Source organism: Equus przewalskii, chromosome 25, assembly GCF_037783145.1.
Source record: "Equus przewalskii isolate Varuska chromosome 25, EquPr2, whole genome shotgun sequence".
In the NCBI taxonomy this organism is placed as follows: domain Eukaryota; kingdom Metazoa; phylum Chordata; class Mammalia; order Perissodactyla; family Equidae; genus Equus; species Equus przewalskii.
In genome coordinates this window covers 31,535,252-31,563,083 of record NC_091855.1, presented here as the reverse complement: position 1 = coordinate 31,563,083, position 27,832 = coordinate 31,535,252, and the positions used below count along the sequence as shown (strand labels likewise).

Sequence of the window (27,832 nt, the reverse complement as noted above, 5' to 3'; positions counted from 1 at the left end):
TGTGAACTTGGGCAGGTCACTTAAGTGTTATGAGCCTTAGTTTTCTCCTAGGTAAAATAAAGATCACAGTAACACCTGCTTCTCATTTGCTAAGATGATCAAATGAGATAATAAATGTGGACAAGTTTTATAAACTGTTAAGTTTTAGATCAGCATTTCCCAAAGTATGTTCCATGGGACACAAACTAGTCTCATCAAATGCTCTGAGAGAAAAAAATGGTTTCATGGTCAAGTCAGTTTGCAGAATGATGCGTGCTCATTCCTTTCTGGGGAGTCTTCGTGCCCATTAGCAGGCTATTAGTTAGGTATTGCTGTGTAACAAATAACCCCAACATTTAGTGAATACACCAATGATAAATGTTTATTTTCTCATGGTTTCTGTGGATCAAAAAATTCATAAATAGCTTAGCTGGGTGGTCTGACGAGGAGTCACTCACTGGTTGTGGTCACATGTTGGTTTGGGCTGCTGTCACCTGATGGCTTGAGTGGGGCTGGGGGATCTACTTCCAGGATGGCTCACTTATGTGACTTGCAAATTGCTGCTGGTTGTTGGGGAGGGGCCTCCTTTTCTGGCAGTGTGGACTTCTCCGGGGACTGCGTCAGTAGCCTCACAACACGGTGGCTGGCTTTCCCCAGAGCAAGCCATTCAAGAGAGAACAAGATGGAATCAAGTGCCTTTTCTGAACTAACCCCGGAAATCATATATTGTTACTACCACCACATTCTTTTATTTCCCCAGTTTTATTGAGATATAATTGACATAAAATATTGTATTAGTTTTAGTTGTACAAAACAATGGTTTGATATATTTATCTACTGTGAAATGATACCACAATAAGTTTAGTCAGTATGCATCACGTCACAGATACAATTTTTTTTCTTTGATGATAACTTTTAAGATCTACTCTCTTAGCAACTTTCAGATATGCAATACAGTATTGTTAACTATAGTTACCATGCTGTACATTACATCCCCAGGACTTATTTATCTTGTAATTGGAACTTTGTACCGTTTTGCCCATCCCCCTCATGCCTCTGGTAACCACCAATCTGTTCTGTTTCTATGAGTTCAGGTTTTTTTAGATTCCGCATATAAGTGAGATCATACAATATTTGTCTTTCTCTGTCTGATTTATTTCACTCAGCATAGTGCCCTCGAGGTCCATCCGTGTTGTTGCAGATGACAAGATTTACCACCACATTCTTTTCATGAGATGCGAGTCACTAAGTTTAGTCCACATCTGGGGAGGAGGGTGATTAAGCTCACTTTGGAAGGGAGGAGTGGCAAAGAATTTGAGGACGTATTTTAAAATCACCATCAGCACTTCTCCCTATTCTGTATTGAATACGTACTGAGTGCCAGGCACTGTGCTAACGTGCTTTGTAGTCATTATCTCATATAATGCTCTTTCTAGTCCAAATAAACAGGTAAAATTATTATCCCTGCTTTCTGAATGAGGAGGATGAGGCCTACAGAACTTCAGTCACTTGCTCAAAGTCACCTCGGAGCTCTGTGACTTGAACCAGGTCTGTCTGTTGTGCCGGAGTTCTTGTATACCTTGTATGCCTCCCTGATAACCCTGCAGTCCGGAAACCTATTGATTTTGTGTCACCCTGCGTTTCCACTTACCCACGGAACTACCCTTCACTGAACTCCGTTCACCCCTGCTTTCACCCACTGCTCGAAATGGTGTTTTAGAAAGACAGTGATTATGATGAAGATTTATACGGAATATGAACATACAAGCTTATAACAGACTCTGATATACCTGCCAGTCCAAAGAAGATTATTCAGAAACAAAAATCATCTATTTAGGGGCTGGCCTGGTGGCATAGTGGTTAGGTTTGTGCACTCTGCTTTGGGGTTCACGGGTTTGGATCCCGAGCATGGACTGAGCACCGCTTGTCAAGCCACTCTGTGGTGGCATCCCGCATAAAATAGAGGAAAATTGGCACAGATGTTAGCTCAGTGACAGTCTTCCTCACACACATACATACAAATCGTCCATTGAGCCTGTCTTGTGCGAGCACCATGCTATATGTATATCTGTAAAACATTCACCAAAAAATCACCATGTAAGAAATATACCCTATTTCTTCTTGCTGTGAAACCAGAGGTTGAGTGTGACACCTTGTGGAGCCACCTCTTTTACAGATGCCTTTTCTTTTACAACTCCCTTCCTTTGAGGGAGGATTCAGTGACTGAAACCCACCTTCTAAATAAAGCCTGAGGAACAGGGCATCCTGCAGGCCCAGCAGTAGAAGTGTCAGGGAACGGGGTGTCTGGTGTGTGTCTGTAGCAGACCTCACTCGTGTCTGTGTAGTGTGACTGAAACACGAGTCAGAATGCAGCGAAGATGGCAGGGACGGTGTGCCAGGGGGTGACGGGCACACACAGGGAAAAGCCACTGGTGGAGGAGTGTTAGCACTCCCTGTCCTATTTCAAGTAAACATTTTTTTTTGACTATCTTGTTGCTTTTTTTGCACGTTCTTGAAGAGAAAATGATTTCCAGGGAGCAGGATGCGTTTGATGCCTTAGACATTCCCATGTTTCCAAACATTGCACACCTGGCTTGTTTCTGAGGTAATTTTATATCCTGAGGAAAGTTTTGGGGCTTCTGTGTCCTGGGCATAGGAGAGTGAGTACAGCTTCTTTGCAATGCCACCATGGGCTTTGTTGATTATGTCACTTCCCTCACAGAATGGAAAGAGAGGCCCCAGGACAGGGTGAGAGCCGGTGAATGAGGCTGCCTGAGGCCCTGGCACATTCCAGAGCCAACTCTCATGGCGGCTGTAACCATGGTAACCACAGGCTGAACAATTCTCAGGATGTGGATATGCTATTGTACCCATGTTCGAGTTCTGTTGTTTTCCCCTCTATTCCTTCACCCAGGAACTACCCTTCCCCCACTCGCTCCCTCCCTGCCCCTACAGTGAGTGACTTTCAGGGTGATTCTACACTGGTGATTTAATTTCCAACTAACTCTTCACTTCCTGAGGCCCCATTTTCAATTCCTAGACCTACCACTGGTTCATTATCACCCAGACTGAGCTACATGTGCATCATTTCCTCAGTGTTTCCATTTTTACTGTGAAAAATTGGTTATAAGTCATGTAGTGAACATATTCTGGATTTATGGTGGCTGTGCATAACGATGGGGGCTCCTGTCTCTCATTGTTTTGAATAACACTCCTTCACTTACCATCTGGTTTAGATCTGGAGATTTTGTTGGATGTGTTATAAAGGAACAGAGAAAGCCAGTGAGGCACGGTAAGGAGCACTGGGGCTCTGGGCAGGAAACCTGCATTTGGTCCTGGCTGGAGAGTGAGGTGTGGCCTCGTGGCATGAGAGTGGGGAGGTGGATGGCAGCCAGATTATGCAGGGGGTAGTAGGTCATATGAAGGAGTTTTGACTTTTTTCAGAGAATAATAGGAAAGCACTGAATGATTTGAAGTAGGAGGGATGACAATCGGATTTGTATTTTACAGATTATTTAAATCACTCGTATATTGAATGATGGATTCAGCAAATCTTTGTGGAGGATACTTACTTTGTGCCAGGCATGGTGCTGGGTGTAAGACTCACCTGGGGGACTCTGTGTCTTCTTGTAGAAATCACAGCAATTTTTAAAAAACATTTAGGCAGAAAAAAGCTTTTCTTGGCATCTTTGATTTACAATGACCAATTCCACACTTCTGGTTGCAAATGGGATGTGGATCTTAAAGCAATGGCCACTACATTTTCAATTTCTGTTAATTAAAATGATCTTTTTCCTGACTGTCCCATGGCCCTTGATTCTGTGGTAATTTACATATCTGGAGTCAACGAAACAATAAACCAAAAACCGTGGCGCGCCCTTGTTTTCATGTACTTCAAACGCCTTTCAGAAGCATTTCACTATCAGTCCAGTGTAATGGCCTAATAAAAATTGCAAATGTCCCCTCCATACCCGCTGTCACTTTGTTCCTGGAGTTTTGGGAGGTATTGTGACACTGGGCTGTTCCTTCTTTTGACTATAATGGGGCTCCCTGCTAGTCGAGTCCTTGTGGCCTTAGCTTGGAAGGCCTCCCAAAAGCCTGAATTAATGAGAGACTGTGAGTGCTGGTCCGTTTCTCCAGCAGAGAGAGAACACAGCTTCTATAGGAGCATGAATGCCTGCTCATTGGGCAATAATGTTTGCATTCAGTCTTAGTTCTAAAGGCAGATGGAGCTGCCAGCCAAAGGGGGTGGGATTTGAGGAGCCCTATAAGTCCCTGTCTACAACGGACCCACACCACTCCTTCCAGTGACTATCAGATTGCCTAAAATCAATTACTCTATTCATAGGCAGCCTTTCGTTCATCCATGTGGTTATTCCGTAAACATTTATTGAGTGAGTGCCCGCAGAAATGGGACTAGGCACCAGACACAGAAAGATGAAAAAGACCTGTGGCTTTATACCCAGAAATGTCACAGTCTAACCATTGAGATAGATGCATAATCAAGCATTATGGAATACCACGATAAGTGCATTGATAGAGATATGGATGAAAACATCATCTCCAGGACACATCTTGTTAAAATGCAAATATATTTCCTCATGATAACATATGAACTCTCAATTACCGATTGGTCCAGCCAAATTAATCAAGTTTCTATGAGAGAGCTGGGCCAAGAGGGAATGGAACACAGGAATGTATTGATAGGTGGGTATAAAGTGGGGAAGGGAAAAACCAGGAGCATGAGACAGGCTTTGGAGAGGAGCCATGCAGGGAGCAGGCTGAGGGCCCTGGACACTGACGGGAGTGTGTGATGGGGGTGGGTGGGATGGAGGTGCCGAAGGTGCAAGCAGAGGGCAGAAGGTATGGGCGTGGGGAGAAGGGCACTGAAGGCAAAGTTTCACTTGTGCAAATGTTGTCCAGTTCACATTATACTCACTTTGGAAACTGGAAGGGACTTTTGAAACATCTAAGCCCTCTGAGGCTTCTCAAAGGACAACACTGAAGTCTGGAGAAGTCACGTGACTTGCCCTTGCCCAGACGGCAAAGAGGACAAAGCACATCTTTGCACCCTTATTGGCTAGCCTCCATTCTTCAACATTGCCTCACATGGCGAAGCCAAGAAGTGCCTGGGCCTTTTTAATCTTCCCCTTCCTTTGGGAAGAAGAATTAAGGAAGAGCTCTTCTAGAGGCTGGAGCATATTGGTTCTGAGATTCCAAGCTAAATTCTCCACGAGTCTATAGCAATAGCAAGTACGGATGTGAGTGTACATTCAGCCTCTTGGAGAAGACGTCCATTCATTTACTCGTGAATATTTACTCAGTGACCTTCTTTGTGTCTGGCGCTGTTCTGGGCCTGGAGGCACAGAGACGAAGAGCACAAAGTCCCCGCTGTCCTGAAACTCACCACCTGGCCAGAGCTCAGCCTCCTTACAGACACTCAGGTCAACTTGCTCTGCATTTTAAAAATCTCCTTCAGGCACACGTTTGACAAGGAAAGGGGTTTAAAAAATGTTTTAAATAAGGATGAAAATGAGGCCATTCTGCTGTTACATTGCTCTGCTAAAAATGTTTAGTTTGGTAACTTAGTGGGGAATGAGTGTTGATCCTGCTGAAGCCAGCAACATTCTGTTAGAAAACTCAATGATTTCAAAGAACTGCCTCCGAACTGCCTAGTTTGTATTGAAATTTCATTAAGAACCTTTGTTAATTAGGACTCTGGCTTGTGCGTGTATCACTGGGACGTGATGAGAGTTTGAGTGTCCCCGTGATGATGACATGTAAATTAATCTCCGCGGAACTGCAAGAGGCTGAAATGTGAGGCGCTTAAATATTCTCTCTCTCTCTAGCGGATGGGGACTTTTTGCTACACATGATATCCAAAGTGTCTAAATTTACATGTTTTCTGAATAGGGGGAAATTGGGGCTTCTGTTTCTTATGAGCCTGGCAGTCTCTTGGCTACATCTGGATGTGGGGGCAGGTGGAAGCCAACAGAGAATCCAGGATGCCAGCCTGGGCCACGAGGGCTTAAGGAGGCAGCAGCTACTTGGACTGGTCGAGATGTCCACTTCAAATCCAGGGGGCAGTGAGAGTCTTACCTGGAATTTGAGGCAGGGTTGGGGTGAAGCCGCACTTCCACTGCCAGGATTCTCAGCTGAGTGGCCACGAGAGACCTGTAGCAGCCATTCTGCCAGCAGCTACCAGAGGTTTCTGCTCTATTTTAAACCGGTCCTACCGATCGAGGGAGCCCTGCCTGGTGGTGCTGAGGATGGTAAATATCATGCTGCTGCTGGAGCTAAGGAGTGTGTGATGAGAAAGTGTGCGAGGGCTCAGATTTGCCCCCCAGCTCTGCCGCTTCCAAGCTGCTGGTCCTGGGTGCTAACTTGCCTCTTTGTGTTCCCCCACCTGAGAACCAGAAATGATCATAGTACCCATCCCCCAGGGATTGTGAGATTTAAATGAGATAGTGCACACAAAGAGCCTGGCATTTAGGAGGCGCCTAATAAATGATGATGAGGATGATGTTACCGGTAACACCCGTTTACTGAGGCTCTGCATCAGGCGCAGTTCTCAGTGCTACACACGTAAGGTATAATTTAGTCTTTACAGCAGCCTGAGTCACTTTGCCTATTTTTCCAGTTAATATCCTAATGTTTAGTCAAATGACCTAGATGCTCCTGGCTTCCAAAGAAGCTGCACATAGTGGAAGCTCCAAATCTGTTTTTTCAAAGTAGCAGCTTTATTAACATATAATTTACATAACGTAAAATTTACCCATCTAAAATGTACAGTTCAGGGTTTTTACTATATGCATAGTGGTGCAACCACTGCCACTATCTGATTTTACAAAATTTTCATCCCTCCAAAAGGAAACCCCATACCCATTAGCAGTCACTGCCCACTTTCCTCTATTCTCTCCCAGTGCCAGACAGCCACTAATCAACTTTGTTTCTCCGTGGATGTGTCTATTCTGGACATTTCATATGAATGGGATCATATAACATGTGGCTGTTTGTGATTGGCTTCTTTCACTTAGCATAATGTTTTCAAGGTTCACTCATGTTGTAGCATCCATATCTAATTTTGAATGAATGTCGGTCATCTGAGACAGATAGTTATTAGGTCCATTTTGAAGATGAGGAAACCAAAGCTGAGAGTGTGTGTAACTGCTCATGGCCATCTAGCTTGGAAGTGTGTGAGCTGGGTTTGCACCCAGGTCTGTGTTGGATCTTCCCATTCAATCACTGGCCTCTGATTGGGCCTCTGCATCATGCTGAGCACTATGTCTAGGTAGAGACATGTTTCCCACTAGGTGTGGATGCCCTGGGCCTCAGACCTGGCCCCTCCTCATTGCTGTGGTTGCGGGAGTCTCTCCTCCGAGGACTCTGATATTCTCCATCCACCTCATGGAGGGTATGGTTTCATGGCTGTGTGCCCACATGGTGGCTTCTGTGACTTGTGTTGGCTCATCTAGTTCTTTTGTCCATTTCTCAAGGGCTGTGACATGAACTTGGAAAGTTATAGAAATGAAAATGATGGCAGAAATGTGTTTCTGGGTTCAAAGCCTGGCAGTCCAGTCACCGATGTGGTGGTAGAAATATCATCTTTCTTGCCTCGTTTTCAATAGTGGGTTATAATTAACCACTCTGAAGCATAAGATGGCCCCCATCTCCCAGCCCCAGGACTTTCCCTGAGACACAAGATGGACTATACATTCCTCAGTTGCTGTGAGAGCCCTGGGGGTGGTGGGCAGAGGTGTCCATGGAAGGAAAAGGCCTGGCTGTTGGGGAGGGATGTGTGTCTTCCTTGTTCATCAAGGACATACCTAGTCTGTGATGGTGAGACCGTACATCCTATGAAGTGCCAGTATTCCCTCTGTTTTCCAAAAACTGCTTCTGTCCTGCTGTTCTCTCACATGCTATTCTAGGGGAAAAGCCCCATTTGATCATTAAAAATGCAAATGAGCTTTCCATCTTGCTTCTAGCAAAGAAGAGGGAAAATAACCTTCTGTGCTACAGCCCAGTTCCTTTAGAAACAACGTTAAACCTTTACCTTGACTTAAAACTAGTGGGAATTGGTCTTAGAATTGGCTAATTAGCTGAAAGTACGTGAAGACCCCAGGACTTGGGTGGCAGGCATGTGCTTGTTCTGTAGATTTCTCCTGGAAGTGACCCCATTCCTGGTCTCAGTTTATGTGAGAGTTTCAGTGTCAGCTCCATATACTGTAGCAGACATGCTGGTGCTCATCCTTATCCTCCACTCTTACCACTTCAGTGCAAACTGGCTGACTTCCCATGGTTAATTCTTATGTTTTTGGCCTTTTTCTTGATTGAGCCTCCTTTTCTGTTCCCATGGAGGGCAGGAAGTGTCAGGGAATTAGCGCATCCCAAGAGCAGCCGTCGACCAATGACTGATGGGAGATGGTGTATAAGTACCCCAGTTCCCTCAGCCTTGGATGGGATAAGTCAGGAATGCGTTTTGCATGGGGTCTCATTTCCCCAATGGGAAAAATTCCATTCTTCTACTGTGATACTTGATACTGCACCTTTTAGTGTTTTTTTTTTGCCTGCCTTCCAATCGCTGTGTCTCTTTTCCACTCCCCCGCTGGGGCTTTCTTCATGTCCCAAAAAACTGCTGTGCTCAAGTCCTTATCTTAGGATCAGCTTCTAGGGGAACCCAGATTAGGACATATGGTAAAGCTGTAGCCTTCTCTTGCTCCTCTGCCTTATTCCCCAGCCAGCCAGCCCTGAGTTAGAGGATAGGGTACAGTGCTCCAAGATGCTTCTCGGGCAGGCTAATGGCTCTCAGGAGATACAGTCTATGGCTTATCAGGAACTTTCTCCCTGAGACATCTTCAGCACAAATCCTGGTGCTGGTGAGTAATCCTTAAAGCATGAAAAAAGAGGTTAAGGCTTGATGAGACTCATTTCAACCTCTTCAAATGATTTTGTTTCCGTAACTCTCCTTCTCAGAAGATGGCAAAATGAAGTACAGTTGATTCTTGTTATTTGCAGTAGTTATGTTCTGTAAAGTTGCTATGACTTACTGAATTAGCGAATACTGAACCATTGCTTCTAGGGGAGATATAGGATCAGATTCCTGTAATCCTTTGGCCACCAAATTTTCATTCTGATCAATAGATAACCTTGTTTTATGTGTGCTTCTGTTTAAAGACATTTTATTTAATACATTTTGTTGATTTGTTAGCATTGAACTCACAGCAAGAGCACTGTAACTCACGCCTGATGGGAGCTTACCCAACACACGTATTTTCTCCATAAGGCACAGTACAGGCTTGTACTTAGGAACACAAGGCAGCCCTTCAGCACTATGCTCGAGTGTGATTTTAAACAGTGAAGCAAACAAAAAGCACAAAAATATGAAAAAGTGCCATTAAATAGACCACGAAAAGAATATTTGTTTACAGTAGGGGAGCTGAAACAAGAAGGCAGAGCATTGCCTTGTTCGACTTCAGCTGGGAACATGTGTGTTGGACGACTCAGATTTTTTGCTGCTCTGCACTTATCTGTAAATGACCGCAAAAGTGCCATGAGTATTGATCTTGGGGTTACAAATAAATTTTAGCAAGTAGGAGAATTTGCAATTATGGAATCTGTGAATAATAAAAGCCAACTCTCTTTTTTACCCCAGCACTTTCAGACTCCATTTCCATCCAGTATATTTACTAAACACATGCGCCAGGATCTGTGATGGATTCTGAGATGTTAAGAGATGCTCCCTGCCCTTAAGGAGTTTCCATTCTGGTGGCACAGGGAATTAAAACTCTGACACAGACGGGATACGTACTCCAGAAGAGAGAGAAACAGTTCTATGGGAGTGTGAAGGAGGGAATTGAGAGTACAAGTCAGGACAGACTTCACAGTGGAGGGAGAGCTTTAGATAGGTCTTGAGAGACAGTTCACATTTGGAGCATTTCATGCATTGTTGAAAAAAGAGGAAGCAATTGGTCAGAACAACCTCATTTCCGCCCACCATGTCTGCCACACTACCTGCGTCTGTACTCAACGTCCTGCTTTTATTCCTCAGTGGATGAAATGTGTCTGCCCCTATCTGAGGCCAACCCCTTCACTTATGCTCTTCTGGTCCTCCTCTCTCCTCCTGAACTCTCTCTCTACTTGAATACTCCCACTAGCGCATAAACATGCTTCAGTATCTCCCATCATCCCTTTGACCCCACATCCCCAACAGGCACCACCTGGTTCCTTTATGCCCTTTGCAGCAAAATTGCTGGAAAGAATTGACTGGTGTCATGGTCTCCACTTCCTCACCTTCTGTCTAACCCACCATGACTTCAAAGGGGCTGCTCTTGCCAAGGTCACCAGTGGCCACTGCATCCCCTTTCTGGTCTTTTATCTTAAGTATCAGGATGCTTTCAGCTGCATGTTGAAGAATGTCCCATTAAAAGAGGCTTAAACAATTGGGACATTTACTATTAAGAGAGCTATTTTCTCACTGAAAAAGGGAGTCCCAGGGTTGGCTCAGCTGTTTTGTAAGGCTGTCAAGCACCCAGGTTTGTTCAGCTTCCTGCCTTGCCTCCCTTCATCACGCTGGCAAAGGCTCCCCGGATGGTGGTAAGAGGGCTGCAGAAGCTTCAGGAGGCATTATGTTGTCTAAATGCAGGGAGGGAAGTGAAGTGGACTTTTTCCTTACATTTCCCTTTTTATCCTGGAGGATTTTTTCCCCCTGGGAACTCCACAGGCAGTCACTGCCAAAGAGGATGGTATTATTATTATTGGCTTGAATCAATTAAGATTTATTCCATGAGTCTGTGACTGGACCCCACGTGTTTTGAACGTGTTGCCATTTAACCAACATTTAGGTAAAATTGGGTCTGTTGGCAAGGAAGCGGGAAAGATAGCATCTGCTACATCTTCCTTGACACCTCCTGGCTGTTTTGACAGTCAACCACTCCCTCCTTCTGGAAGCACTTCACTTCTGTCACATAATTTGTGACATTATTTCCTTGGGGTTTTCCTTCACTCTTCATGGCTGCTCCTCAGTTTTCTGTTGTCCTCTTCCTTGGTGCCTAAATGACTGAGTGCCCAAGCCCTTGGATTTGAGGCTCCCCTCGTCTCTGTCTGTGGTTCTCCCTAGGTGATGTCACCAGCATCCTGAGTGTGTTTCTCCAGATTTGCACATCCACCTGCCTGCTTGATGTTTCAACTCATGTGTCTAATGGTCCTCTCAAACTCCAAAGACTGAAACAGGATATGGACTTCCCATCCCAAACATGCTCCTCCCTAGTATTTCCTCATCTCAAGAGATGGCACCACCATCTATGCAGTTGTTCGAAGAAAAATCTAGGCATGATGGATGAGTCCTTTCTTTCCCACCCCCTGCCGTTTCACATCCATTCATCAGCCAGTCATGTCAGCTATGACCTCCGAAACATCTAGAATCTGTTCGTTTCTATCTGTTTCTGCTCCCACTGCTCTGGTCCAATGCATCCTCTCAGCTGGATGGTTGACATAGGCTTTTTATTGGTTTCCCAACTTCTACTCCTGCTTTCTAGAACCCATTCCCAACAGAGCAGCCGAAATGATCTTTTAAAATGTAAATCAGATCCTGTCATACCCACAGTTTAAAATTCTTGAATAGTGCCCTCTTCCACTTGGCATTAACTCCAAGCTCCTGACGCCGGCCTGCCAAGTCCTGGGTGATGGCTTTTGGTTACTTCCTCTCCAAACCTCATCTAAAGTCTAGTCCTCTCTACACTTATTTCTGATCCTTGAGTAAACCAAGCCCCTCCTTATCCGAGGGCCTTCGTGGGTCCAATTTTCTCCTCCGGGAATTCTCCTCCACGGGATCTTCATGTGACCAGCTCCTTCCTCCTCTCCTCTGAACTCTCAGCCCAAATGCCACCTCCTCAAAGATGCTTTTCTAACCACCCACTCGTGCAGGTCACCTCTGTCATAGCACACTGCTATAATTCTCTGCATTATGCCTATCACTCATTGACATTTTCTTTTCTATTTATTAATTTAATAGGCTGAAACTAAAAATTAATAAATTAAAAACACTAAAATGATATCTCCATGGATTCAAGGGAAGAGAGAGTTTTAAGAAGGGGAACTTGATTAACAGGGTTAAATGCTCTACAAAGCCTGAAGATAATGATGATGATGATAATGAGAGTGACAGCTAACATTTATTGTTACTGTGAACCTGGCAGAGTGCCAGGCATTTTGCATACATTATCTTATTTAATCCTGACAATGTCTCTATTGTCAGGGAATGTTATCTTTCCATTTTACGGAGGAGAACATCAAGGCTTACAGAAGTCAGGCACAGTGCCTGGCACACAGTAGCTTTCAGTTAATGTTTGCTATGTGAGTAAATGAATTTCCCCAGAGTCCTGGAGCTGGCAAATGGTAAAGCTGAGAGTCTAACCTAGGTCTGAGTGAAACCAAAATTCATGTTTATAACTACCGGACTGTATTTCCTCAGATGATGATTGAAATACTGAAATACACCCTCACAGATTGAGAAAGAGAAGTACAATATAGGATAGAGGATTTCTAATTTATTTTAAAAACACGATAAGTAAAATTAATTTTCCTACCAAAAACCTTCTGAATTTTGGACTCCATCAACTTCTTTTGAAGGGATATTTGAGTTCTGTAAAAGTGTTGGGATGAACCCAGACTGAGTGATTTCCTTATTAAAATACCCGAAGGATGCATTCAATGATAAATCCAGGTTCATTGTGCAGGGAAAACTGTTAAAACCCGGTCTTTGGGATGAGTGCAGTAAGAAGCTCACTTGGATGATGCTGTGGGTGAGCACATCCTAAACCAAGTTCACGTTTGACACACTAGTAGAACACCCAGTGTTCGATGTTTCTGGATGTGTTGGTTTTTGGTTTATTCCATTTGAAGACATGCTTAGTGCTTGTGGTATACCCAGCACTCTTGTAGGCTGATCGAGACTTCATACAACATCAAAGACATAGTCTTTGCCTTTGCCAAGTTCAAGTCTAATAGGGGTGTTGAAACATACATGCGGATGAATGCAAAGTCACAAGTAAAAGCCATTAATGTAATGGATGAAAAATGTGTGATACGAGATGGATTGGAATAAGAAATAGACGAAGCAGATGGTTCCATTACTCATGGGAAGGAACGCACGTGGATTGATGGAGAGGAAAGGGGAGGGAGAATGTTCTGAGCACAGGCAAGACAGTGCACATTCGCAAGATTTGCCCAAGGGGCAGAAAAGTCTGATTCTCCCTGGGGAAGAATCAGAGGGGCCTTTGGAAAAGAGCATTAGAAAAATGAGAACTGTCAGTAGAGGCAATGGGATGTGGCTGGTTGTGGGGAGCTGCTTAGGGTTTCTGAGACCTGATGTGACATGAAGGAATGTTTTTAAGGGATGAATCTTGCAGTGGGTGTGGGACATTTGGGAGCAAAACCAGATTCAAACTGGAAATACTAGTTAGGGCAAGGTTTTTGAACTTCAGTTTTTATCATGCCACCTTTACTTTTTAACTTTTTGGAGCCGTATTTAAATATTACCTGTACCACTATTTACTTAATATTTTTCTTTAAGGTGATTACACTTTTAAAAACTTCAGTAAATTTAGCTTTGCCATAAACAATAATATCTACTACTGTTTAGTTAGTATTTTTCTTTAAATTGACCCGCCATTTAAAAAAATTATAAATTTAGTTTTACCCCAAGCAATAGTACCTATGAAATCATAGGTATTCTGTACTAGTTATATTTTTCCTAGTGCACGTTAAAATAAATCCATGGCTATTAAAAAAGGTTTTATCTGTGTGTCACCTAACGTCATCCATGTACCACCAATTGTTCATATGCTACACTTTTGGGAACACTGTTCCAGCTGTCTAGTTGTGACATGATGGAATGGAATAAATAGGGTTCAGCCTACATTTATTAGATACTTTCTATCCACAAACCAGTGTGCTGGAGGAGATGAAAATGTGAATTACATGCGGTCTTTTCTCTTAATGGATTTGAATGAAGCAGGGAGAGAATGGCATACCAATAAGAAGGCGAGCTATAGCCTTGATGAGTCCGATCCCAGCCTTGTGGAGCAGCTTCTAACTGTGCCATCTAACATCAGCTCTGTCAACTGGGCAGCTGAGTGAACCCCCACTATGGAACCAGGGCTGGGTAAGCTCTCCTCAAATCCAGTTCACTTCAGCAAGTATCTGCCAGACACTACATGATGCTTTTGCAAATATGAAGGAGAGTACAGTGTTTTAGGGAGGGATAAGCCAGAAGCCAAAGGATGAAGTGGGAGGCAGAGTGGGGTAAAGACCTCAAGAGAGATGCAATGAGTATATGCTCAGGGCTTATGAGAGGAGCAGTTGGTAGCCAGCTCTGGCGACCAAGAAAGACTTTCTAGAAGCAATGGCATTTCAAATGGACTTTGAAGGATGAGATGATGTAAAAGGCAGTGTTGGAGGGGGTCCAGCAGATGGAAGGGCATCGACAACCCACCAAAGAGGGAAACTGAGGCATTGGTTTGGTAAAAGAGCAAGTCTCCAGTTGTTTTGTGGGAATATGGGGAGATGAAGGTGGAAAAGAAGGTTGGGGTCTTGTGGACACCTTAGATGCTAGGCTCAGCACGGATTTATTTCTGTAGGTGATCAGGAGCCATTGAGGGCTATCACATGTGACAAGTTGCACTATATGAAACAAATCAATGGATATGAATTGGAGGGAGGAATAACTGCGAGCTGGAGACTATGAGGAAGAAACTGCAGTAATCTAGGTGAGAAATATTGACATCTTGAATGGTCACTGTGACAGAGATCTGGGCTAGAGGGACCAATGGGGAAGTGAAGAAGAGAGGTCTAAATAGAGGGTCAGTGCAGAGCTTTGGGGATCAAGTGACTGCCAGCCTAGTGGAGTCAATCCTTTTCTCTGAAATTACAAGGGGGAGAGCGGTGTCGTCCAGGAGGTATGGAATATTGGGGAATGTTGATTGTATGTAGGGGAAAGGAGATAATGATTCCAGTTCTCGTGCATATGGACGAGGGGGAGGAAGTGTCCTACAGATAATTCTTCTCTGTGAAAGAACAGAAGCAGTCCATGCTCTGTTAATTTCTTTTATTTTGTCTTTAAGTACACTAGTCCCTCCTTATATGTGAGTTCACTTTCTGCGGTTTCTTTACCTGAGGTCAACATGGTTTGAAAATATTAAATGGAAATTTCCAGAAATAAACAATTCATAAGTTTTAAATTGCATGCTGTTCTGAGTAACATGATGACATCTTGCACAGTCCCAAGCTGTCCTGCCTGGGATATGAATCATCCCTTTGTCCAGCGTACCCACGCTGTATCTGCTACCCCCATTAGTCACTTAGTACCAGACTTGGTTGTCAGATCCACTGTCGTGGTGTCTCAGAGCTTATGTTCAAGTAACCCTTATTTGACTTAATAATGGCCCCAAAGTGCAAGAGTAGTGATGCTGGCAATTCAGAGATGTTAAAGAGAAGCCATAAAGTGCTTTCTTTAAGTGAAAAGTTGAAAGTTCTCAATAAGGAAAGAAAGAAAATCGTGTGCTGAGGTTGCTAAGATTTATGGTAACTTTTATTACAGTATATTATTATAGTTGTTCTATTTTATTATTAGTTATTGTTGTTAATCTCTTACTGTGCTAATTTATAAATTAAACTTTATCATAGTAATCGATGCATAGGAAAAACAAGTACATACTGTCATGCATTACTTAATGACAGGGATACGTTTTGAGAAATGCGTCGTTAGGCGATTTTGTTGTTTTGTGAACATCATAGGGTGTACTTACGCAAACCTAGATGGTATAGGCTACTACACGCCTAGGCTGTAGGGTACTAATCTTAGTATATGCGGTCCGTAATTGACTGAGACATTGTTATGCGGCACATGACTGCATAGGGTATGGTACCATCCATGGTTTCAGGCATCCACTGGGGATCTTGGATCGTATCTCTCAGGGATAAAGGAGCACTACTGTACACACAAGGATAAATAGCTGTACAATTTCTGTGTGGACTTTCATGCTTGAGAGGCATTTAGGTTGCTCTGAAAATGGACATTATTGTTCTTGTACAAGGGTAATATGTTCTGGGAAACTGGCCCACAGTATTCTGTGGAAAGTCATTTGAGTGACTCATTTTTGTCCATAAAGTAGTTATTTCCCCTGCAATTTCCCTGTATTTAGGGGCACTGACATGACAGGACCCTTCTATTGCAACTTCTTGTTTTCCACTTGAGAAGGATCTGACACCCAGTGGCTGTGGATGCAGTCCTGCCTCTTCACAGAGGGGAGTCTAATGTGAATACACTCAAGCAACAGCAGACAAAGGCTTAACAAGAGCAGGGTCTGGAATTTGACATTCCACTGCAGAGCAAAGAGAAAGGTAGCCGTCTGATGCTGGAAATTTTCCCAGAGAAACTTCCAAATTTATGGATCTCCAAAACCCATGTATTTTCCTTTAGTCTTTGTGTCTATAGTTCTTGCTCTTTTATCTATTTTATGTAATGCCCATCTCTGTAGTACCTGGGATGGAATACACCAATTTTAATTGCAGTGAATAGGGCAAAGCAACTCTTGGGAGCTGCTCTGGGTAGGAAGTGGAGGCTGAATTCTTCTAATGGGAACTTCTTTGGGGACGGTGACTCACTCACCTTCATCCCCATCACCACACAAGGATTGGTTGAGTTCCAGGCAATCTATAGACAATTTAGTGGTACAAAAGAAAGGAGAAGGCATCGCTAAACGGATCTGTATTCCCAGTTATTAAAGATGCCAGTGCTGTCTCCTAGCTAATAGGAACCCAAAGTGTGCCCTAAGGATGCTGCCAGATGTTTCTGAATAGGCACCTTATGTTTTATGATCCCAGATACCGCACACTTAAAAATAGTGTTTCAAACTTTCAAACTGCCTATTAGGTAGACACTACACTTTGGGAATCTGTTACTGTGTCTAGGCCTCTGTTTTGCTGAAGAGGCAACAAATGGTGTGAAATGGTGTGAATGGTGTGAAGTTTATTTTTTAAATAAATTTAAGTGGAAGGTTTGGTGACATGGTGAATTTAACTTTGATTTGTAGCATGATCTTCCTATTGCATCAAATTTTCTTTTTAAATGATAGAACCCTATTATAATGTGGCTGTTAGGAAATGTATTCATTCATTATAATGCAGCTAGGAAATGCATTCATTCATGCATATATTTATTCATTTATCAAATATATATTTACTGTCTGCCAGACTCTTGGAAATAAGGATGAAAGCCATGTTTTGTACTTTGTAATGTTTCTCCAAGAGAAATGCTATATTGTACTACATTAGTTCTAAGATGCATTATTTTCATTATATAACGTATCTGAAATCAGAATGTGTCTTACTACCAATGATATGTAACTGTTTAATTGCCGATATTAACTTTTTAGAAGTACATAAAAAATGATGCATTTTGTAATTGATGATGTATTAGATTTCATAGGAGATAATTTGCAAAATACTACTGTTGGTATCATGCTTTGTCCAATATTATGGCCCCATTAGAAATTCAGTGCTAATGATAAGCCTCTAGTTTTAGGCGTGGAAGTTGGTCCAGTGATGCCAGAGCTCAGATGCCCAGATGTCCATATCTAGGAGAGAGGAGTCAGAAGGCTTATGGAGAGCCAGTGGTTCAGGCTTCAGAGGCAGTAACAGTGGGGTGGAGAGAAATTCCCCAGTGCCTCATGGCTCTGCATCTCCTCTCCCTTTCTGGCCTGCTACATAAATCGGGGCAATGTGACTCTGCCAGACATCAGAAGGGAGCAGGAAGAATGAGAAATAGCACTTAGGGCTGCAGTGTGGGAGATGGGAGCTCTCATCAAGAGAGAGGAGGATCCATGTGTGTACCTGGTGATGGTAAAGCGAACAACGAAGTTACAGTGATAGCAGCAACATCCATTTATAGAGTGTTCCCCTACTGCCTGTTTCAGATACACTATTTTTTCAACTTTGTTGAGATATAATTGACAAAATTTTAATGTATTTAAAGCATACAATGTGATGATTTGGGGTATGTATACATTGTGAAAGGATTCCCACCATCGAGTTAATTAACACAACCATCACATCACATATTTACCTTTTTTCTTTTTTTAGTAAGAACTCAAGTTCTATTCTCTTAGCAAATTTCAGTTATACAAGACAGCATTATCAGCTCTGGTCACCATGTTTTACATAAGATCCTCAGACTTCATTCATCTTGTAACTGAAAGTTTGTACCCTTTTGCCAACCTCTCCCTATTTCCCCTACTTCCCAGCCCCTGACAACCACCATTCTACTCTCTGTTTGTATGAGTTTGTCTTTTTTTCAGATTCCACATGTAAGTGATACCATGCAGAGTTTGTCTTTCTCTGTCTGGCTTATTTCACTTATAATGCCTTCCAGATTCATCTGTGTTGTTGCACATGGCAGGATTTCCCTCTTTTTTAAGGTTGAATAATATTCCATTATACTGTCTATCTATCTATCAATCATCTATCTATCTATATCTATATATCTATATCACATTTTCTTTACCCATTTACCCATCAGTGGATGCTTAGGTTGTTTCTATACTTTGGCTATTGTGAATAAAGCTGAAACGAACATGGGAGTACAGATATCTCTTCAAGATAGTGGTTTCGTTTCCTTTGGATATATACCCAGAAGAGGGATTTCTGGATCATATGGTAGGTCTATTTTTAATTTCTTGAGGAACCTCCATACTGTTATGGCTACACCATAATGGCCACACCAGTTTACAGTCCCATCAATAGTGCACACGGGTTCCCTTTTCTCCACATCTTTGCCAACATTTGTCTCTCTGATAATAGACATCCTAACAGTGTGAATTGATATCTTATTGTGGTTTTTAATCAAATACACTATTTTTTTAAATAACAATCTTGCAAGATAGGTATTCATTGAGCATCATTGTTATCCTTGTTTCATGTGTGAATCTGGGGCTCAGAAAGGGTAGGTAACTTGCCCAACATCATACAGTTAGTAAGTGGTAGAACCAGGAGTCAGGCTTTGGTTTATGGAGCATCAAAGTCCATTCCACTTCCAACATGTTACACGACATCCGGTCTCAGAACATGCAGTGATTTTATGTCCAGTCATGAGAGTTCCCAGAAGCTGACCAGGGTCAGAGCAGTACATGGACAGTTACATAAAGTAGCATCAGAATCCAAAATTAGGGCCACTGATCAGAAATCTACCCGTGTCGTGAATAAATTCCCTGTGTGCTGTGGCCCAGGTGCATGAACTGCACCAATATGAGACGGGGTGAATGCCCAGCAGGTCCAGGGAAGTACCTGATAGCCTGGAGAGTTAAGTGCTGAGGTTCAAAAATTTGTTACTCTGCTCTCATCAGAGCCCCAAAGAGCAGAGAAGAGCTGTTGTAGCTGAGATTCCAGAACTCAGTGATGGGTATTTTAATAAAGCCCATGATCCCAAGAGGAGCTTGCTGTAGGGAGCTCGCAGTCTGTAGTTGGAAGCTGATGAATAATTTTAATTATGTTTCTAATATTTGTATGGATATTCTGCCACCAATGGATTCCTTTTAGATTTTGATCCCATGTAGATCTCAATTTAAAATGTTTTTTTCATTATTTACAATCACTGTGTTATTTTCCTTAGAGTTTTTGAACAGCCAAGAAGAATTTTACAAATTGTTAGAAAGAATCCAAGCTTTCAAATGCCAAAGGTAGTTGTTCAAAGCTGGGAATTAGGAAGAATTCGAAGTTGTTCGCCTAAGCCTGTTTCTAATTCCTTCTCATAAGGGTGACAGAACAAAGTAGATTTTATTAATTTCGAGGAAGTAGCTCCACTGAATGGTCAGAACAGTCATCTTTCTAATGATGTATGCAACACAGCGACTGTCACCATGTCACTACTGTCTTTGCTATCAATAAGTATTTATTAAGTACTTAACTACTGATTGCCTTGTGGGAGGTGCTGCTGTCTTTTAGAGTTTCCAGCAGAACAAACAGATGAGGAAACACATATAAGAAAAACATTGAAGAGAATTACGGTCTTCTGAATTAGAATATTAATGAATGCACAGTGAGAAATTTATAATCCATCTAATGGTTATAGGTGACTGTACTTAAATGTTTTCTAAGGTAGAAAGCCACATTATTAATACACCAAGAGGGGAAGCTGGGGACGGTATCCTTGAAGCTGCGTGTTAAGTTTAGGTGGGGAAAGAGAAAGCTGGTAATTTTCCAGGTCAGGAATTGATCTGATGGCAACACTGCTGCTGGAATTGGTGCTCTGAAGACCAATCAGAACCTCTTGCAGGCCCTTGCCCATGGAGCGATATGAGGCCATTTGTATGTTTGGATTGATTGAGACCTGAGCCTCATGGGCATAAACACACCCACTGGATCAGCCAATGTATCTGTTAGGATGATTTCTATTGCAGATGACAGAGAACCTGGCCCAAATGGGATCCAGCCCAAAAGAGGATTATTGATTCTCATAACTGAATAGTTCAGGCAGAGCTCAATCTAGGTCTTAGGACTAAATACATCCAGAACTGAGTATTTCTTAATTTCTTGGTTTGTCTTCTTTGCATTGCTCTGTTCTTAGGCAAGTTCCTTCCTGGTGGTTCTAAGATGGCTGCCAGTGGTTTCATAGCCTCATCCTTCCAGATTCACATCCTTCAGGAGAAAGAAAGCTAAATTCTCCACGTCTCAAACAAAAGTCTTGCAATTGAATGTTCTTGGTCCTGATAGGCTTGTCTAGGGTCAGATACTCATCCTTTAGCCAATCATAGTGGGAGGCGGGGTTGGAATGTGCTGATTGGCTTAGCCTGGGTCGTGTGCTTCACTCCTGGAGCCTAGGAATGACGGCCAGTGAAGCCCAGCACAAGGGCTGAGTGTTGGGCTGGAGTGGTTTCCCTAAACAAAATCAGGGTACTGTTGCCACAAGATGGCTGGTCATGGATGCTGAGAGAATGGATGGGGCGGGGAGAGAGGGCAGATGAGGATGGAAACAGGGATAACAGTAGGGAGGCTATTGAAGTCCAAGCAGGAAGTCATGGTGGTTAGGAGCGGCAGCTGAGATGGAGAGGGGTGGATGGATCTGAGTTATACTTTGGAAATGGAATCCACAGGATTTGCTGGTGGGAATACATGCTGAGGGTTGTAAGAAAAAGAATTCGGAAAATTCAGAATGACTTCTAGCTTTGTGGATGGAGCAACTTGGGAGGATGGTGGTAGCATTTTCTGAGATAGGAAGACTGGAGGTTTTTTATTTTATTATTATTATTTTTTAGTGAACTGTGCTATTATGGCTCTGTGGGATTTGAGAGGCCTATCAGATATCTGAGTGGAAATTTCCACTAGGCAGTTTGAGAGGGGAGTCTGGAATTTAGAGAGTAGGGCTGGAATTATAAATTCGTGGACATAAGAATCTGTAAAAAGAAGGGGATGGCTGTAGCAATTTCAATTTTTTTTTTAAATCCATGCAATTGGTTTATTAATTGGGCTGGACTTGTTGGGAATGCAAACAGAAAATGGCTTTATTTCTCTTCATCTGCCGTCTTTGCACTTGTTCTTTCAGGCCCACTCTGGATGATATTCTAGAAATATTCCACAGCTTTTCCAGGCACTTTTAAAATCAAATAAAAATAGAAATAAAAAGAATTATTTTCAGGTCTTCAAAAGTCCAGTTCAATATAAACCAACACCCGACCTCTCATCCAATTCAGAGCTTTCCTCTTCCTGTAGGTCCAGCCGGGCCTGAGATGCCGCCGACCAGCATGGGAAAGGGGAGGCCTTGTTTGTTCTCTTTCTCTTTTTGCCCAAACTCCTTCCCTGCTCACGTTTCTGCTTCTGGCTCCTTGAGTCAAGTGGTCATTAGAAGGATGAGGAAAAGGCGAAAATATTGTACTTTGCTGATGCCTGTTGTGGTTCTCTCTAGCCGTGGCATACCCTCTGTCTCACAGGCATACAAGAGCTTCTGTGAGTTCTCGGCCAGCCCCTGGAAAGACCTCCAAACTATCCTACTGCGGACATGAGTGATGCCCTCCCTGACTGGTCTCATACCTCTGCCCCGGTGTCTGCCCTGAATACACCCTGGGCTTTGTTTTATCAAGTAGATAGACTTCTCAGGAAGGCTTTTCATGAAGGCTCTAACCTTCATGGGTAGGCACCCCATCCCGTGCCCACTTGGCCCATGAGAAACCATTATGCATCTTTGTGCTGCCAAACTCGGGAAGAGCAGGCCACTCCACGGCTTCCCTCTGTCCTCCGTCAGCCTTTAAAGGCCAAACTCTGGGAGCCAATGTAGGGTTTTCCAAGGGCTGTCTCATTGCACACCTCCAGGGGGCACCATTCACACGTATTCTGGAGTTGTGCAATTAATATAGCAGCCCCGAGATCTAACAATCCCATACTCTTATCTGGAGCAGTGCAAGGCAGACCTACGAAGTTTGCAGCTCAGCAAGTGCCCAGGGGGTCCGAGATGCTGCGACCCTCTTCTGCCAACCACCCTGATCTCTCTGAGCAGTTCTCTTGCTGCCTCTTTGCCAAAGTGCTCACCCATGCTGTTTTTCCTTCTAAGAGATGCCTTTTCTCCAGTAATTCTCTTATATGGATTGGAGGCGGCAGGTGGTCTGTGAATTAGTTTGACCTCATTTTAGCAATTTCTGCGTAGGGAAATGCTCAGTCTTCCGCTTTGAGGTCTCAGTATAAACCCTGAGACGACAGGAAAAGCCCCACTTAACATTGCCTTGTGGCAGAGAAACACTTTCTTCAAATCAAACCTCACAGGAAAGTCCAATCTAAAAATCAGACGGACATGGCGCCACGTGGTGGACAGTGGTGACCGAGGGCGGGTTCCCAAGGCTGGCTCCTGCGCACAGTGTGAAAGCCATTGTTCCCGGGAAAGCCAGACCTGGTGTCTGTGACAAGGAGAGTTTCCCACTCTTTACAGTTCTGCGGTGTTTGGCCTGTTCATGACTTTCTGGTGAATGCAACTGTCTGTACAAGTCACCTGGGAATGAAAACAGCCCCACTGCTTCCTGTTTCGGCTGCAGAGGACGCCCGTGCTCAGTTCTGCCAGGTGAACACCTGGTCTCCTGAGACTGACCTAGGAGCTTCTGGTGAACACTGTGCTTCTGCACAAACTTGCTGGGTGGGTGTCGTTTTTGTGAGTGGAAAGACCTGCCTCTGGCTCTGAAAATAGCACCTGCACAACCTACAGAAATGATTTTATCACTTTCTTTCTTTTTTTTTAAAGATTGGCACCTGAGCTAACATCTGTTGCCAATCTTTTGTTTTCCTTCTCCCCAAAGCCCCCCAGTACATAGTTGTAGATTCTAGTTGTGAGTGCCTCTGGCTGTGCCACGTGGGACACCGCCTCAGCGTGGCCTGATGAGCGGTGCCACGTCCGCGCCCAGGATCTGAACTGGTGAAACGCCAGGCCGTGGAAGCAGAGCGCGTGAACTTAACCACTCGGCCACGGGGCTGGCCCCCTTTATTGTTTTCTTTTGGCCGTGTTGCTTGGGGCTTTGTTCCTTGTAGGAAAAGCAGCAAAAATTTTCTGTTAAGATTTTTCTGTAGGGTTTTCTTCTTGGCACATAGTAGAGTTCTTCAGAGGTCAGACCCGCTCCATCTGTTATTTGGATGTTGGGGAAATCGCCTAACTTCCCTGGGCCTCAGTTTCTCCATCTGTAAAATTAGGATGAGAGTAGAGCCTCTGTCCTGCACTGTTGTGAGGCCTAATGAGAATGTCTGTGAAACATACGTGGTGCCTGGCACAGAGCAAGCACCCAGTAGCTGTCACTGATTGTACAAGTTTCCTCTTGCTGCTATAACAGATTACCACAGACTGGGTGGCTTAAAACAGCACAGATTTATTACCATGTCATTCTGTAGGTCAGACTGCTGAAATGGCCTTATGGGGCTGAAATCCAGGTATCTGCTGGGCTGTGTTCCTTGGGGAGGCTCTGGGGGAGAATTCCTTGCCTTTTCTGGCTTCTACAGTCTGCCCACATTCTTTGGCTTGTGGCTGCACCACTCTGACCTTTGCTTTCATCCTCCCATCCCCTTCTCTGCCTCTGGCCCTCCTGCCTCCCTCTTATAAGAACCGTTGTGATTATGTTGGGCCCATCCAGATAATCCAGGATAATCTCCCCGTATCAATATCCTTAACCACATCTGCAAGGTCCCTTTGTCATGTAAGGTAATCTATTCACAGGTTCCAGGGGTTAGGATGCGGACATCTTTAGGGAACTATTATTCTGCCTACTACACTGATTATTTTAAAAATTATCTCTTAAGTATCTGCAATGTACCAGACCTTCTGCTTAGTGCTGGGCATAAAAAATGAATAAATACAATGTGTTTACGAAAGTAGATATATGATGATATTAGTAATAATCATAGTAGTTGACATTTATTGAGTATTTATTATATGCCAGATATTGTGCTGTGCACTTTAGGTGAATTATCTTGCTGAAGTCTCATCATGGCATTAAGGGAAAGATATTATTCCTATTTTAAGGACAAGAACACTGAGGCTTAAATAGCTTAAGTACTTTTTCCGAAAGCCACATAGAGCCCTGGCCTGTCTGATTCTAAGCTCATACAATTAATTACTGCACTACATACTGTCCCTGGAAGGATGGACGGGTATACCGCTGGCTCTCTTCCTAACGGCATGTGTAAATAAAGGTTGACCAGCTTCAGTAGAGCAGATCTCACAAGTGGCTGTAATTCAGGACCAGTGGCTAGAGCTCCCAGGGGAGGCAAACACTACGTCTCTCCCATCCCTGCCGTGGTCCAAAGCTGCAAGTTCATGGCCCTACCATTGGGCAAATGTTGCCTTGTCTTCAGCAGAATCTAATAGCTTGTGTTAATCATCCCACCGAACTGGACCCTTCTCAAGATCATTTATCATCATGCTGATGGGGTCCTGCTTCCACCCGAGGTGGCATGTGAATAGAAGTGGAAAAGCCCAGTGCAATTCCTCTTTGGTGATTATTATGGAAACCACCTGGTGATTTTAAAGGGCAAAAAGAAGGTACATTTAGGTGAAGCTGAAGGGAAGTATTTCAATACTAAAGGCCACATTATTCTTGATCTTTGCCACAATTTCCTTCAGTGGAATTGGAAATTTTACATGAAGGGCAAAGGTGAGATGAAGGTTGGATTCCAGACTGAGTGGTGTTGTAATGCCTAACCCAGCTGCTGGGCACTAGGATGGCCAGCATCAGCTCACCAGGAACATGTTAGATGCTGGTAGGACAAGGAGAGGAGGGAGGAGGTTGCGAGGGCCTACCCAGAGTCTGGGATGGGGCTGATGAGGTGAAAGTAGAAAGTGCTGACGCCTCGTCTGCTCTGAGCCAAGACTCAACTCAGACAGTATCACATGTGTACGTTTCCTGGGTTCTTTCCCGCTGGGGAGGCAGGTTGGAAGGGGGTAGGGTTTAGATTTCTACCTTCTTGTTTCCTGGGACAACTTCCCTCTCTCCACTCCTCTGGCTACAACCCTGAGCTGAGGAGACATTACATTTTAGACATGTTCACAGATTGGCTAATAGAAAATGCTTGTCAAATTATGGCAGATATAGTTAGGGTGTCCATACATTCTGACCTTTCAAGACAGTCTCGATTTTGAGTCATTATTTTTCACTAATGATGACTGATTAAATGCATACCATGTGGGATATAATTTTCAGATATTTTTAAGACTTTACATCTATAAAAGGTCAAATCAGTAGCATTCAGGGGCATATCATGGCTGTGTTTCCTTCTTCCCTTCCTCCCTCTTTTCCACTTTCCCTTTGTCTCTCTCACTCTCCCTCTCTACCTCCCTCTCTTTCTTCCTTTCACTCCCTACTGTCTGGGATGGACATTGGGCTCAGAACTTGGGATATAAAGATGAATAATGACTGGTCCTTGACTGCCAGGGATTTATAGTCCAGTATAGGGATTCATTCATTTTATCCAACAGATAGTTACTGAGCATCTGTGATGTGGCAGACACTAACCTAGGTGCTGGGATGCAGCCAGGAACAAAACACACCAAATCTTATACTCTCGATGGAAAGTTTAGATTCCAATGGGGAGGCACACAATAAACAAGCAAATAAGTACAGAATGCAGCTTCAGCTGTGAAGAGAATAAAGTCAGGAGATGGGCTAGTGAGTGACTGGCGTTTCTGCAATGGGGTGGTGAGGCAGGAAGGCCTCTCTGAGGAGGTAGCATTGAGCGGAGCCCTGCGCTTTGAGAAGCAGCTGCCTCCAAGAATCCAGGTGAGAATGTTCCAGCCAGAGGGAACTGAAAATGTGAGGTCTCAGAGGTAGAAGCTAACTTGGAAAAACTAGGAGACCAGTGGGCCTGGAGGGTGTGGAGGTGGGAGATGAAATTGGAGAGATAGGCAGTGGCCAAAACGTAGAGAACAAAATGTGGCCAAAAGGGAGGGAGTCTGGATGCTCTTTAGAGTGTAATGGGAATCCTCTGGAGGATTTTAAGCAAAGATGTGGTGGGGTTGAATTTACATTCTAGAAAGAAGTCACCCTGGTTGCTGTGTGGTGAGTGGGCGGGGCAGGGCCAGGAGTGGCAGAGGCTGGCTGGTTATGACTGTTGCGCAGCTTGGATTGGGGTGGTGGGAAGATGTGGGGGAAATCAGGATGTATGTGGTGGAGTTGTCCAGATTGGCGGCTGGACTGGCTGACGTAGCCAGGGCAGAGTGGAACCATGATGGACTCTGGGCTTTTGACTGAATTCCTGGGTGAAAGGCAGTGCCACTGAGATGGGGAAGTCTGGGGAAGAGGCAGGTTTGGGGTATGTGTATGAGAGAAAACAGGATGTCTCTTTAAATACATTCATGTTAAATTCGAGAGGCTACTTGGACATTTAAGTGGAGATATTGAGTAGACAGTTAAATCCACAAGTTCTGGAGAAAGGTCAGGGCTGGGAATGAAAATGTAGAAGTCATCAGACAGATGAAGTAGGAGTGAAATGAAATGTGAGAGGTGTACATTTGGCCTTAGAAGGGCGTCATTTTTGCTTTAGAAAATGTGGCGATCTAAATTATGTTAATGTTGGGGTAGCAAGGAGGCAATATTCATTGAGTGCTGACCACGTGCCAAGCACTGTGCCAGCTGCTTCACATAGGTTATTTTTCACAGGGCGTAAGACTTGAGAAGCATCCCACGTGTGTGGCCTCAGATCGCCCACTCTGGAACCAGATTGCTAGATTCAAATCTCAGCCCTGACTCTTACTGGTGGTGTGTTCTTGGGCAGGTTAGTTTAGTCCTTCTGTACTTTGTTTGCTCATCTGTAAAATGGGGTGATAACTAGTACCCAATCCATAGAGTTATTTTGATATTTAAATCAGTTAATAGGTGTAAAGTACCTGGAGTGGTGCTTGGTACATAATAAGCACTCAATAAGTGATAGTGACTTTAATGTTACTGTTATTTTTACTCTGAATGGTGCACTTCAACAGATGGAAACATAAGGTGTGTTATAATAAGAGATTATTTTAGAATCTTGTTTCAACTTGTTTAATAGTCAACATATAGGATGCTTGAGTTCCGTTCCTGGTTTTTGCCATGATTCAATTTTATGAGCAACTCCTCTACTATAATATAGATTAAAATCTGTTTTTGTTCCTATGGCTGTATAACAAACCACCCCAATTTACTGGCATAAAACAAGCATTTTATTGTACTCACAGATTCTGTGGTTCAGGGGAAGAGGCAGGATTCAGCAGGAGTGGCTTGTCTCTGCTCCGCCATGTCTGGGGCCTCACCTGGGAAGACTTGCAGGCTACGAGTGTTGATGGTGAGGTGAGGGCAGGTGGGCTGGA

The 27,832-nt window shown here is 43.7% G+C and overlaps 1 protein-coding gene across 5 annotated transcripts in view; it reads left to right on the top strand.

Annotated features, from left to right (window-relative positions):
- KCNK10 (potassium two pore domain channel subfamily K member 10) overlaps positions 1 to 27,832 on the top strand; it is a 147,081-nt gene that overhangs the window by 13,110 nt on the left and 106,139 nt on the right. The window lies entirely within an intron of this gene.